This window comes from Symphalangus syndactylus, chromosome 16, assembly GCF_028878055.3.
Source record: "Symphalangus syndactylus isolate Jambi chromosome 16, NHGRI_mSymSyn1-v2.1_pri, whole genome shotgun sequence".
NCBI classification, from domain to species: Eukaryota; Metazoa; Chordata; class Mammalia; order Primates; family Hylobatidae; genus Symphalangus; species Symphalangus syndactylus.
The window spans coordinates 11,395,079-11,409,201 of NC_072438.2; the positions used below are offsets into that span (position 1 = coordinate 11,395,079).

The 14,123-nt window shown below is 43.2% G+C and overlaps 1 protein-coding gene across 1 annotated transcript in view; it reads right to left on the bottom strand.

The window, feature by feature from the left end:
- POLN (DNA polymerase nu) overlaps positions 1-14,123 on the bottom strand; it is a 166,055-nt gene that overhangs the window by 38,558 nt on the left and 113,374 nt on the right. The window lies entirely within an intron of this gene.

The window sequence follows — 14,123 nt, forward strand, 5'->3', positions numbered from 1 at the left end:
CCAAACACCACATGTTCTCACTCATGGGTGGGAATTGAACAAAGAGAACACATGGACACAGGAAGGGGAAAATCACACACTGGGGACTGTTGTGGGATGGGGGGAGGGGGAGGGGGGAGGGATAGCATTAGGAGATATACCTAATGCTAAATGACGAGTTAATGGGTGCAGCACACCAACATGGCACATGTATACATATATAACAAACCTGCACGTTGTGCACATGTACCCTAAAACTTAAAGTATAATAATAAAAAATAAATTATAATATGCATCTTTAAGTCATCACAATCTATCTTTACATGCCATTATAATATTTCAGGGACAGCATAAGTACTTTATAATAGTATAATTCCCCTTTCCCCTCTGTACTTTTGATGTCTTACATTTTACTTCTATCTATGCTATAAACCTTTTTCAAAAAAAAAAAAATGTCTAGGCATGGTGGTTCATGCCTGTAATCCCAGTACTTTGGGAGGCCGAGGCAGGTAGATCACCTGAGGTCAGGAGTTTGAGGCCAGCCTGGCCAACATGGTGAAACCCCATCTCTACTAAAAATCCAAATATTAGCCAGGCGTGGCGGCACATGCCTGTAATCCCAGCTACTCGAGAGGCTGAGGCAGGATAATCGCTTGAACCCAGGAGGTGGAGGTTGTAGTGAGCTGAGATTGTGCCTTTGTGTGCTGGCCTGGGTGACAGAGCAGGACTCCACTTCAAAATAATAATAATAATAATAATAATAATAATAATAATAATAATAATGTCTTTTTTTTTTGAGACAGATTCTCACTCTGTCACCCAGTCTGGAGTGCAGTGGTGCGATCACGGCTCACTGCAGCCTCAACCTCCTGGGCTCAGGTGATCCTCCCACGTCAGCCTCCCAAGTAGCCTGCACTACAGGCACACACATCATGCTCAGCTAATTTTTGTATTTTTTGTAGAGATGGTGTTTCTTCATGTTTCCAAGGCAAGTCTTGAACTCCTGGACTCAAGTGATCCTCCCACCTTGGCCTCTGAAAGTGCTGGGATTACAGGCATGAGCCACCATGCCCAGCCTGCTAATAGTCTTTTGAATAATTCAGAACTATATATAAACTACATACAGAGCTATATAAAAATATATAAAATAAACTATGTAAAATAAAGATAAAATTAAAAAAAATTTACCCTAATATTTACCCATTCTGGTGCTCTTCCTTCCTGAAGATCCAGGGTTTTATGTGGTATAATTTCTCTTCAGCCTGAAGAAACTCTTTTACCATTTCTAGTAGTGCAGGTCTACTAAGACACATTCCTTTGGATTTTATATATCTGAAAATGTCTCTTTTGCATTAATTTTTGAAAGACAACTTTCTGGATACAGAGTTCTATATTCTACATTCTCTTAAGTGTTTCAGCACTTGAAGGAAGTTATTCCATCATCTTCTGGCCTCCACTGTGCCTGGTAAAAAGTCAGCTTTAATTTGTATTGTTGTTCCTTTGTATACACATGATGTGTCTTTTGTCCTCAGATGGCTTTCAAGATTTTATCTTTGGTTTTCATTAGCTTGATTTTACATTGTCTAATGTGTTGTGTTCTTTGCATTTAACCCATTTGGGATTTGGTGAGCTTTTTGGCTATGTAGATTGATATCTTTAATCAATTTTGGAAAATTCTCAGCCATCACACCTTCCAATATTTCTTTTACCTTATTCTTTCTCTTCTGCTTGTGAGATGCCAAATATACATAGGTTAGTCCATCCGATATTGTTGCATAGATCTTGGATTCTTTTGGGGGAGGGCTTCCACTTTTTTTTTTCCTTTGTATCTCATTTTGGACACTTTTTGTTGGCCTGTCTTCAGGTTCATGGATTCTTTCCTATGATGAAATCTTGTCTCCTGTGAAGCTGATCTAATGAGTTCTTTAGTTTTTGTTTGTTTTTTGAGATGGAGTCTCACTCTGTAGCTCAGGCTGGAGTGCAATGGTGTGATCTTGGCTCACTGCAACCCCTCCACCTCCCAGGTTCCAGCAATTCTCCTGCCTCAGCCTCCCCAGTAGCTGGGATTACAGGTGTCTACCACCACAGCTATATATATATATATATATATATATATATATATATATATATATATATATATATATTTTTTTTTTTTTTTTTTTTTTTTTTTTTTTTGTAGTTTTAGTAGAGATGGGGTTTCACCATGTTGGCCAGGCTGGTTTCAAACTCCTAACCTCAAGTGATCTGCCTGCCTCAGCCTCCCAAAGTGTTAGGATTACAGTCATGAGCCACTGTGCCTGGCCTCTTTTTTGATGTGGTATTTTTCATCTCTTTCAATCTATTTGATTCCTCTATGTAGTTTTCACTTGTCTATTGAAATTTATCAACTCTTAATACATATTATCTATTCATCTAAGACATATTAGCATTTTAATCCTAATTTTTGAAAGTCTCTTCTGAAAGTCCCAATACCTGGGCCATCTGTTTTGTTGATTTCCATTGGCTACTTACTCTCTTGGTCACAGTCACATGTTCTTGCTTCTTCTTAGGTCTCATAACTTAGAAAAATTTATATGCTAGACATTTTGCATAAAAGAATGGTAGAGACTGAAGTCAACATTTATTTCCTAAAAAGGACACACCACTTCTTATGTCAAGCCACTAGAGTTGGAAGCAAAGTCAATCTGACCCATAATTGGGCTGGGTCTGGACTTCATTGCAACTCTAGTTTTGATTCAGTTCACTACTGGTTTGAAATGTTTTGTGAATGGGATCAGAAATTTCCCTTCTGTGGGGTCTGGAGTCTAAGAACTGCACAATTTCAGGATTTCTTGGAGCTTTATAGCTTAGCTGTCAGCTTTTCAGATGATAGGAGACCCATGTGTTTCAGACCAGCTGCCAGCTTTTTGGGTTCACTTTGCCCTCTAGTCCCATCCCATTCCAGCTTTCTGCACCTTGATTTTTTTCCCTTCCAAAAGGCCTGGAGGAGTTTCTCTTGCTTTTTCTGCCTTATTCCAGCTCTCTGTAGCTGAAGGTCTGAAATACCTTAGTTGATTTCTCTCAGCTCTCCTACCCTGCTCCCAGCTTTGATGTCTGTCCCTAGACACTGTGGAAAGACTTGTGGGCAAGCTGATGAATGATGTGCTCTGGAGCTGGGGCTCTTTAGAATTCTAATCTGTCACACCAACCCACATGTTAATAAAAAGTTCAACTGGCTTCTTCTTCCCTCATCTATGGGAGATTCCTCCTCATCCTCCCCTTCCCTGGGCATGAGAAAATCCATGTTTTTTTCTTTTCTATGAAAAGCTCATCACTTTCTGGAGTTCTGTTCACTTAGCTATATCCCCAGCTCTCTGAGAAGTTCAGAAAACTCATTTTGTACTTTATTCATTTTGGTTTGATTGAGTTACAGCAAATGTCTCAGGTTTTTTCCACCTTAACTAGAAATTAATCCTTCTTCTCATGAATTACCAATCAAAAGAAAAAACCCAAACCCATGTTTCGGAACATCTAATCTAGTATAGGATGGGGTGTGCATACGGAGAAAGATGTAGGAGAACTCATGTTGCCTTACAAGGGCAAGTGGCCTGCAAACTTGGCTCCTCTATCATGTGGCAGTGTGACCCAGGACCCCAAACTATAAGGTCACAAAGGGACTTTTCTGCACCCATTCGTGGCACTCCAACAGAGCTCCCTTCCAAAGTTGTTCTTGGCCTTCCAGGCAGAAGACTTCTCAAATGGCCTCTGAAAGTCAGTCTAGAGTACCTAGAGGGCACATATTCTCTGCAACACAAATCTGCTGACTCAGATGCCTAGCAAAACTCATTAATGAAGCAGATAGAAAGTGGGATTTGATTTCATTTTTAATGGAGACATACCTAAATACTGACAAAACAAATAGCTGTACCTGTGCTATACGGTAAGGACAGCCTAAGTTATGCTCAAAGGCTTACACAAACCAGGGCTTATTTCTTATTCATGCGACATGTCCATTACAGGTCCATTGCAGCTCTGTTCCATGTCACTGCTTTCTGTAATTCGGGATTGTGGCCCAGACTACATCTGGGACACTGGTGGTTGTCATGGCAGAAGAAGATAAAATGGGAACCATGTGTTGGCTCTTAAGTTTTCTATCCATCAGTGATACACATCATTTCTATTCACACCACTGGCTGAAGCAAGCTACGTGGCTAACCCTGAGTCAGTGGGACGAGGAAGTATACTCTTCCTTTAGAGAGGGGTAATAAATATTTTTAAATAATAATACAGTCTATTTGTGACCTTTCTGATTACAAATATTTGCTTTTCTCCCCCTTGTACACCCAGAATATATTTATCCCCTCATCATGGGTGACAATCCAAAATTCCATCTTATCAGGGCAGCAGGCTAGAAGTCCAGGATTTTGTGATCATCCTTATATCAGAAAATGATGTGGTCCCTTTGATCTGGAGACTAATGAACTAAGAAGGCAAGTCTATCTGTCACCCCATAAATGTGCTATGCAATGGTGGGACAGGGACATGACAACCACAATGAACACTCCATTTGGAAAGGGGAAGAATGGGAGACACACAGCAGTCACTGGGCCATGGCAGCTCTGAATCCTGACTGGGTAAGTGTTGAGGGAGGTCTTCTCTAGCTTGGGAAAAGGTCCTGGATTAGGCCCTTAATCTGCTCCCTTGGGAGTACCTTCCTAGTCCATTGTTCTCCATGGCCTTTTGCTCCACTTTCTGGGACTTCCTTTTCCCTTACCTTTCTTGGTTACATGTAAGAAAGCAGTGAAGAATTTGGTTTCCTTGGGGAATAAGCATATTTCCCAGACTGTTTCCTGCCTATAGAAGACCTGGAGCCCAAGGGTTGCTTTAAGTTTCAGGTAATCAGTCCCTTTGAGCCCAGATGGGTGGTTCTTTGGGCAGTGCAACTCTTATAAATGTGAACAGCTTCTTACCTATTTGACTTTAGTCAGCTCTATCTATGCACCAACAGACACATCCCCAGTTAATTGGGAGAGATGTATCCTTTGTCTAGACTTCACTGCAGGTACATTGAGTTTATCAGGAGCATAGGGGAGAGCCACAAACTTTTACCCTTTTTTACTCTCTTTTTGCCAGAGCTATGTTGCCCAACTGTAAGGATTTTGGGGTGTCACCCTAATTCTTTCTGGTGTGTTGGCAGTATGTATTGAAACCACATCTTTGATTTCTGTGTTTTAATTGGCCTTTGTTGCTCAAAGGTCTTTTCAGATTTTTCTTTTACTGGCTGGACATGAGAATCATTGATATATTTAAATGCGCAAGACTCCAACTTTCAGGAATCTCATTCTTCACTTTCATTCCTACTTGTACGTAGGCCAATTCTCTTCTGAGTTTGTCTCTTTCTTATAATACCTTGTCACATGTAGACATAGCTCAAAGCATGTTCTAGCATTCTGTTGGCCCATCTCTGCCTAAAGCCGCAAGGTTGTTAGGGATATTATTTGCCTTACAAGTTATCCCAGGTGACAGTTTTACCAAATGTTACACTATTTACCAAGTGCCATCCTTCATTTTCCAATAAGCATCTCCTCACTGCCTGCCCTGGCCCTGAAGCCAGTGCCACACATTTCAGGATTTTTTATAGCATCTTACAGCACAGTTCCTGCAGATGCCATGATAGGCCAGGTTATGCTACCATGAGAAGTCACTCCCAAATCTCACTGCCTTACAGCAAGAATAGTTTATTTCTCATCCTCACTACCTTCCATCACAGGTTGGTCCACCATTTACAATGCAAGATGATGGAGCAACCTCTATCAAAAATTTTACCAGCAGTTGTAATAGAGGGAAAGAGATGAAGAAGAACCATGTGCAGACTCTTAAAGTCTTGCTTAGGAGTGACATGTCACTTTTACTCATGTTCCATTGCCAAGTCACATGGCCAAGTCTGACACCTACCGGGTATGGAAGCACCATCTTCCCTGGACAGGGAGCCACAGACAGCAATACTGTCTTCCACACTTGCCTATACTTTTTCTGTATATTCCTTGGAATTTTCTATATTGACAATCATGTCATCTGCAAGTAGAGACAGTCTCAGAGAAGCACTCCAAAACCATCTTAAGCAGAAGAAAAAATGAACATATTCTGCAGTTAAAAGTTCTTCTAAGTTTCAGTCTGAAAATGCTGAGTTGAATGCACAGCTGATAAGAATTGTTTTGTATTTGCATTTTATAAAACTTTTAGGAATTCACCTAATGAGCCAAAGACATGATGGTTCCTTGAAGAAGGCGCCTCAATGGCATGTCTTGGACCCCGCAGTGCATAATGGCTGTGTCTTTTGCTTGTATGTGTATGCATGTGTGTGCACAAGTGTGTGTGTGTGTGTGTGTGTGTGTGTGTGTGAAGCTGCTGGAGCTGCAGTAATCAGCTCTGAGGTCCTGTCTGATGTGCATTCCCTGGGCAAATCCCAGCTCTCTGGGTCTCAGCACCAGTCTCTCAAATTGTGGCTTTATAGTTGATTTCTTTGATTTCTTCCAAACTCCATTTATATAAGCTTAAAGGTTTTTCAAGGAAATTGTTATTCTTTGAAAACGTTACTAAGTATTTCAGAATATAACTTCAAATTGCCTTTTTGCTTTTTGTGTTTCAAACAATAAGGCATTTATGTGAAATAAACATTTTTAAGAGTGTATTTGATCTTGCTGCTTTTTTACCACATGCTCTTCTAGTCCTCTGTTTGGAACATAAAAATTTTTTCCACACCAACTAATTATAGTATAAGTCACAAATGTTGGATTACTATTGCTGATGAGGAAGTAGAAGCAACTACCATGAAAATATTAAAAGCTTCTTATTTTTGAAGTTCTCCCAAGAACTAATACAAGCTAATAAAATGCAGGGAAGACATATGCTATATCCAAGGTAGATATGAACTTTTCAAGTTGGCTTTATGAGTGCTCAGCTTGACACAAATCTGAAGAGAATTATTTCCTGTCTAATACGTTACACCTTTGTCAAAAATCGGTTAAGCATATTTGTGTGGGTCTATTTCTGGTTTCTCTTTTCTGTTCCATTGATCTAGTGCCTATCCTTCTGTCAGCACCACACTCTCTTGATTACTATATATATAAAGTTTTAATATCAGGTGGAGTGATTCCTCTCATTTTATTCTTCCTCAAAACTGTTTTAGTTATTCTAAGCCCTGTGCCTTTTCATATACATTTTAGACTAAGCTTGTCCATGTCTACAAAAACCTTGTTTGGGTTTTAATAGGAATTGCACTATAAACCTACGGATCAATTTTGGGAGAATCGACATTATTTGTATGTTGAGTCTTCCACACCACGAACATGGTATTTCTCTTGAATTCTTTGATTCCTTTCATCAGCATTTTATACTTTTAGGTACACAGATCTTGTATATGTTTTGTTAACTGAAATTTAAATACTTTATTATCTTTGGAGTGATTTTTTTTTTTTTTTTTGAGACAGAGTCTCGCTCTGTCGCCCAGGCTGGAGTGTAGTGGCACGATCTCAGATCACTGCAACCTCTATCTCCCGGGTTCAAGTGATTCTCCTGCCTCAGTCTCTTGAGTAGTTGGGATTACAGGCGCTCGTCACTACAACCGGCTAATTTTTTGTATTTTTAGTAGAGATGGGGTTTCATCATGTTGGCCAGGCTGGTCTCGAACTCCTGACCTCAGGTGATCCACCCACTTCGGCTTCCCAAAGTGCTGGGATTACAGGTGTGAGCCACCATGCCTGGCCATCTTTGGAGTGATTATTAATGGCATTGTGTTTTTAATTTTGATTTCTGCATGTTCATTGTCAATTTATATAAATGTGACCAATTTTTGTAAGCTGATTTTAGGTCTTGCAACCTTGGTGAACATATTTATTAGTTCTAAGAGTTAAAAACAATTCCTTTTGTCTGTTCCTTGGGATTTTGCACATAGACAACCATGCCATCTGCCAAGAGAGACAGTTTTATTTCTTTCTTTCCAATCTATATGTCATTTCCTTTTTTAATCTTTTTTTATCTTGTGAACTTCAATATGCAATATTAACAAGTTGTTCCTGATCTTAGGGGGAAGGCATTCTTTCACCATTAAAATATGCTATTGGGGCTGGATGTGGTAGCTCATGCCTGTAATCCTAGCACTCTGGGAGGCCAAGGCGGGTGGATCACTTGAGGTCAGGAGCTCGAGGCCAGGCTGGCCAACATGCTGAAACCCCGTCTCTACTAAAAATACAAAAATTAGCTGGGCACGGTGGCAGGTGTCTGTAATCCCCGCTACTCTGGAGGCTGAGGCAGGAGAATCTCTTGAACCTGGGAGGCGGAGGTTGCAGTGAGCCAAGATTGCGCCACTGCACTCCAGCCTGGGCGACAGAGCAAGACTCTGTCTCAAAACAAAAACAAAAAAAAATCTCCAGGGAAGCCATCTGAGCCTGAGGGTTTCTTTTTCAGGAACTTTCAAGGGACAAACCCAATTTCTTTAATAGTTATAGGAATATTTAGGTTATCTATTTCATCTTAGTTAGATTTTGGTAGTTTGTGGTTTTCAAGAAATTGGTCCATTTCTTCTAAATTGTTGAATTGTTATAGTATTCCCTTTTTATCCTTTTGATGTCTGCAGAATCTATGGATGTATCTCCTATTTCATTCCTGATATTGATGATTTACATCATCTATTTTCATTTTTTGTCACCCTTGCTAGAGTTTATCAATTTTACTGATTTTTCAAAGAACCAACTTTTTTCATCGATTTCCTCTATTGTTTTCCTATTGTCTATTTCATTGATTTCTGCTGTTTATTACTTCATTCCTTCTGCTTGCTTTGGGTTTATTTTGCTCTTCTTTTTCAAGTTTCTTGAGATAGAAACTTTTAACTTGAGATCTTTCCTGATTTCTAATGTAAGCATTTCATGCTATATTTTCCCCACTTTACCCATATCCTTTTCCCAGTACTTTGACAAAAATGCTTTGCTGTAATATTTGGTTAGCAACAGCCAGAGTAGCTTTGGGCCCACTGAAGAAAGTAACATGCTTGTGATCTAATCACCAACACTCGCCTTGAATCGCAGAGATCCTCTCACACATTCTAAGGGAGGAAATCCGGGACACCTATTCCATCCAAGCACTAAGGTGGCAACAAAGCTCAAAGGTTAACCAAGAAGCAAAACAGTCTTCCTGCCTGAACTAAAACCATCTTCTAAGACTTCCCATATCTCTGGAGAGAGAGCAGGGGTGTTATTAAATTTATTACATACTTTAAAAATTCTATATTGTCTTATATCCTAACTGGAAGGAAAGCGAAAGTGAGAAAAAAGGACACCTTCTGGGAGGAGGGACACAGAGAAAGGCAGGCAAGTAAAACACCCCAGGGTGCCCCTGTGTTCAGGGGTAGAGGAGGGGCAGGGACAGAGAGTAAATGACAAGCCCACAAAACCGTGCTCAACATCCATCCCCATCAAGGAAATGCAAGTCAAAGCTCAATGAGACACCACTTCACACTCACCAGGATGGCTGGAATAAAAAAGACAGGTAATACAAAGTATTGGTGTGAATGCAGAGAAACTTGAACCCCATACACCTGTGGGAATGTAAAATGGTGCAGCATTTTTGGAAAATTGTTTAGCAGGTCATGGAAAAGTTAAATATGGGTACCACTGAATTGCACATTTTAAATGATTAAGATGGTAAATTTTATGGGACGGATATTTTACCACAATGAAAAAAAGTTAAACACAGAATTATTTTATGACCCAGCATGTCTACTCCTAGGTATATACTCAGGAGAAATTTAAATGTATGTCTGCACAAAGACTTGCACACAGACCGGGGCAGTAACTCACACCTGTAATCCCAGCACTTTGGGAGGCCAAGAACGCAGGATCGCTTTGAGCCCAGGAGTTTGAGGCCAGCCTAGGCAACACAGGAAGACAGAGCCTCTACCAAAAAGAAAAAAAATAATCTAGACAGGTGTGGTGGCATGTGCCTGTGGTCTCAGGTACTCAGAAGGCTGAGGCAGGAGGATTGCTTGAGTCCAGCAGGAGGTCGAGGCTGCAGTGAGCTGTGAGTGGGAGTGAGCCACTGCACTCCCACTAAGGGTGACAGATCGAGATCTTATCTCAGAAACCAAACCAAACCAAACCAAACCAAACCAAACCTCAGCTGGGCGTGGTGGTTCACACCTGTAATCCCAGCACTTTGGGAGGCCGAGGCGGGCAGGTTGCTTTGTAATCAGGAGTTTGAGACCAGCCTGGCCAACATGGTGAAACCTCATCTCTACTAAGAATACAAAAATCAGGTTGGGCGCAGTGGCTCACACCTGTAATCCCAGCACTTTGGGAGGCCGAGGCAGGTGGATCATTTGAGGTCAGGAGTTCAAGACCAGCCCGGCCAACATAGTGAAACCCTCTCACTACTAAAATTACAAAAATTAGCTGGGTGGTAGTGGCGCATACCTGTAATCCTAGCTACTCGGGAGGCTGAGGCAGGAATCGCTTGAGCCTGGGAGACGGAGGTTGCAGTGAGCCAAGATTGCACCACTGCACTCCAGTTTGGGCGACAGGGTAAGACCCTGTCTCAAAAAAAAAAAAAAAAAAAAAAAAAAAAATCAGCCAGGCATGGTGGCATGCACCTGTGGTCCCAGCTACTGGGGAGGCTAAGGCTGGAGAATCACTCAAACCTGGGAGGCAGAGGTTGCAGTGATCCAAGATCATGCCTCTGCTCTCCAGCCTAGGGGACAGAGTGTAACCTTGTCTCAAAAAAAAAACCCAAAACCGAAGCCAAAACCAAAACCAAACCTGTATATAAATGTGCATAATGCATTGTTCATAATTGACAAAAAGTGTAAACAACCCAAATGTCCATCGAAGGACATTTGATGAATAGATAAATACATGGATTATTTGCTTATTTATATTGAAATATATAGAATATATTATTCCATATAATAGAGTATTTTTCAGCCTTAAAAAGGAATGAAGTACTGCTACCTCCTACAGCATGGATAAACCTTGAAAATACTATGTTCAGTAAAAGAAGCCAGATACAAAAGGTTCCATGTTATACAACTTCATTAATGTGAAGTGTCAAGAATAGGTAAATCTAGAGACAGAAAGCAGATGAGTGGTTTCCAGGGCCGGGAGGCGGGGTGAATTGGGAGTGGTGGTTAATGGGCAAGAGGTTTCTTTTCGGGGTGATGGAAATATTCTGGAATTAGATAGTAGTGATTGTAACTTTATTTTTTGAGAGACAGGTTCTTGCTCTGTGGAGGCTGGAGTGCAGTGGTACAATCACAGCTCACTGCAGCCTCAACCTGGGCTCAAGCAATCCTCTCTCCTTAGCCTCCCAAGCAGCCAGGACTACAGGATAGGCGTGTGCCACCTCATCTGGCTAATTAAAAAAATTTTTTTTGTAGAGATGGGAGTCTTGCAATGTTGCCCAGGCTGGTCTCAAACTCCTGGCCACAAGTGATCCTCTCCTCTTTGCCTCCCCAAATGCTGGGATTATGGGCATGACACTGTGCCAGGCCAATTGTAACCTTAAAAGGGTGAATTTTATGGTCTGTGAATTACATCTTGATTTTAAAAGATGGTGAGAGCTTAGGAGAAGGATGTTTTCCCAGGAGCAGGGGCACAGAGACCAGGAGAAAGCACTGGGACAGGCAGGGCCTGGGGATGCTGCACACCCACAAAGACCTGTGGAGCCTTTGACTTGTCCCTTGCTGGGGGTGGGGTCCTCGTTGCTGTTGCTGGCCCTGAACCTCGGAGCCAGGCACATCCTGGAGGCAATCATTGCCTTAGATGTGAGGAGCTCCAGGCTTCAAATACAAATAAAGGCCTATGTAGGTAAAATGAAAGTTTGTTTTAAGAAGCAAGAAAGAGCTGGCAGTGAGAAAGTAAAGGGAGTAAGTGTAGATTTCTTTTGTACCTAAGCAATAAATGAGGTCTTCAACCAGGTTGAAGATAGGATTTCTTTCTAGGCTTATATTTAGGGCAATCCTAAAGCAGGTTTTTTGTCCCCCAGTAGAGGGGAACGGGGAAATCAACAAAGGATATGTTAACAATGCTAGAGTAAAAATGGAAATTAAAAGGAACATGGATGAAGGCTGCCATGTAAGGCTGGGCTGGTTGTGCACTGCACAGCTGTAGGAGAAGCCAGGCACACAGGTCTAGACACGTGGCGACTCCTGCAGATGTGCACTGCACAGTTCTTATCCTGGCAATAGAGAAGCTCCCTCCTTTGAGACAGGAGCCATTGGAGAGAGGGAGGAGGGTACATGGAGACAGTGAGGTGGGGTGGAAGGGAGTTCAGGAGCCCCTGTCTTAGGCCTTCTGCTTTGTCACTTAAGTAAGAGGGGAGGTTCTTTTTGGAGATTAAGAGAGAATAGTAGTTATTTGTGGAAGATCAAAAAAGTCCAGAGCAACAAGAGAAGACAGGAAGTCAAGAATATTAAGGGCTTCTCTCAGTCCACATGGCCTGAATTTCTAGTGGACTCAGCTGCCACCACCTTGCAACTTCCTCCAGCACCTGGGGTGGGGTAAGAGGTGAGCAAGTAAATAATGGGGATCACTCAGGGCTGGAAACCAGAGAGCAGGGAGAAGTCAGAGTAGCACAGCTTCCTAAGGGGGCAGCTGATGCGCTGAGCGGAGAGAAGAATGGGTCTGTGTGTGTCCTGGGATCCATCCTGGGACCTTTTCTGAGTGTCCAGAAGGAGCCGGAGCTGACTGGGTCTCAGTGCTTTTGGAGCTCAGTGGGGTGCAGGCAAGACTGGCTAAGTGGCAGATCTGAACAGAGATGCCAGGAGGAAGGCCACTGGCAGAGCTGTGAGTGAGGCCAGCGAGGACCTGTTGCAGATCTGGGCATTCAGAGATGGAGAGCTTGGAGTCCTAGAGCGGGCCCCAGTTGGGGTGGAGGCCACTCATGTGAAAGGACAGGGTCGCAGAAGGTAAGGTGCAGGGTCTGAGGAGGAGGGCAGAGGACAGGAGAGAACTACAAGAGGACACCCTGCATACCGGGTGGGAGGCAGGACTCCAGTGCTCAAGAGCTGGCCTTGGCTCCTGGTGCCCTGGGCCCTACCATGTGCTGTGCTCGTCACATCCACCCGGTACAGTGCCTCTTCCTGTGCTGGGCAAACACTTCATTATTCTTTGCTTTTGTCACTTTCCCTGCTGTCACCATAAACACAATTTCACAGCTACTCCAAAGTCCAGGTGAGCGTAGAGTAACATTCTCAATCCTCTGCTCCCCGTATATAAAATATTTCTTCCTGAATTTTGTCATTCAAGTAAGAGTCCTATGGTGGTAGCCTTTTTGGAGAGATTTTCTGATTCAAACGCAAGTTTGAGTTCTATACTATTCATTCATTTACTTGACAAATGCTTTGTGAGTCCCCACCCTTTATGGAGCACAGTAGGGACGAGAGTGGATGAGGTCTCGGCCCCTGGGCGCTGTCGCTGCAGCAGGATGAACAGTAGAGCAATACATGGGAATGTGCATCGGACCAGAGAGGAGCAGAGACCAGAGAGGAGCAGCGCCATGCCCAGCGTCAGGGGAGGGTGGTCAGGGGAGGGCCCTGAGGAGATGCCGGGAAGGCCAATTGGATGAGGTAGGGGAGGAAGACACACAGACATTTGGGGAAAGAGCTTCCTGAGCCCCAGGGCAGGAAAGGCCGGAATGAGATGAGTAACTGGTGTGCTCAGGCCCAGCCAGGGCAGCTGAAGAGGGAGCACTGGGAGAGTGGGTGGCAACCAGGCCAGAGAGCAGCCAGAGCCCTCGCAGGTCCCCCACCTCCAGCAAAGACAGAGGCGGAGACAGTGCATGGGGAGGGGAATGCAGGGGCTTGAGAACGCAGGGGGCCAGCCTAGTGAGGGGCTGAAGGACAGACCCCCCACTTGCTTAGGACTCTGCTCCTCTGACTTCTCCCCTCTGGCTTCCACCCCGAGGGATCCCCACAATCTGCTTCCTCATCTCCCACCCCCCAGGTGCTGGGCAGCCTTTCTGTGTGACGTTGTGAGGGTGAACAGGTGGCAGGAGATGAGCTGGGACGGGAAAGGTAGGGAGAGGTGAGGGGGCTGTAGGGAGGGGTGAGGGGGCTGTAGGGGGAGCAGAAGAGGCCCAAGGTGATGGGGAGGTGGCACCTGCAGCTGCTGAGGGGA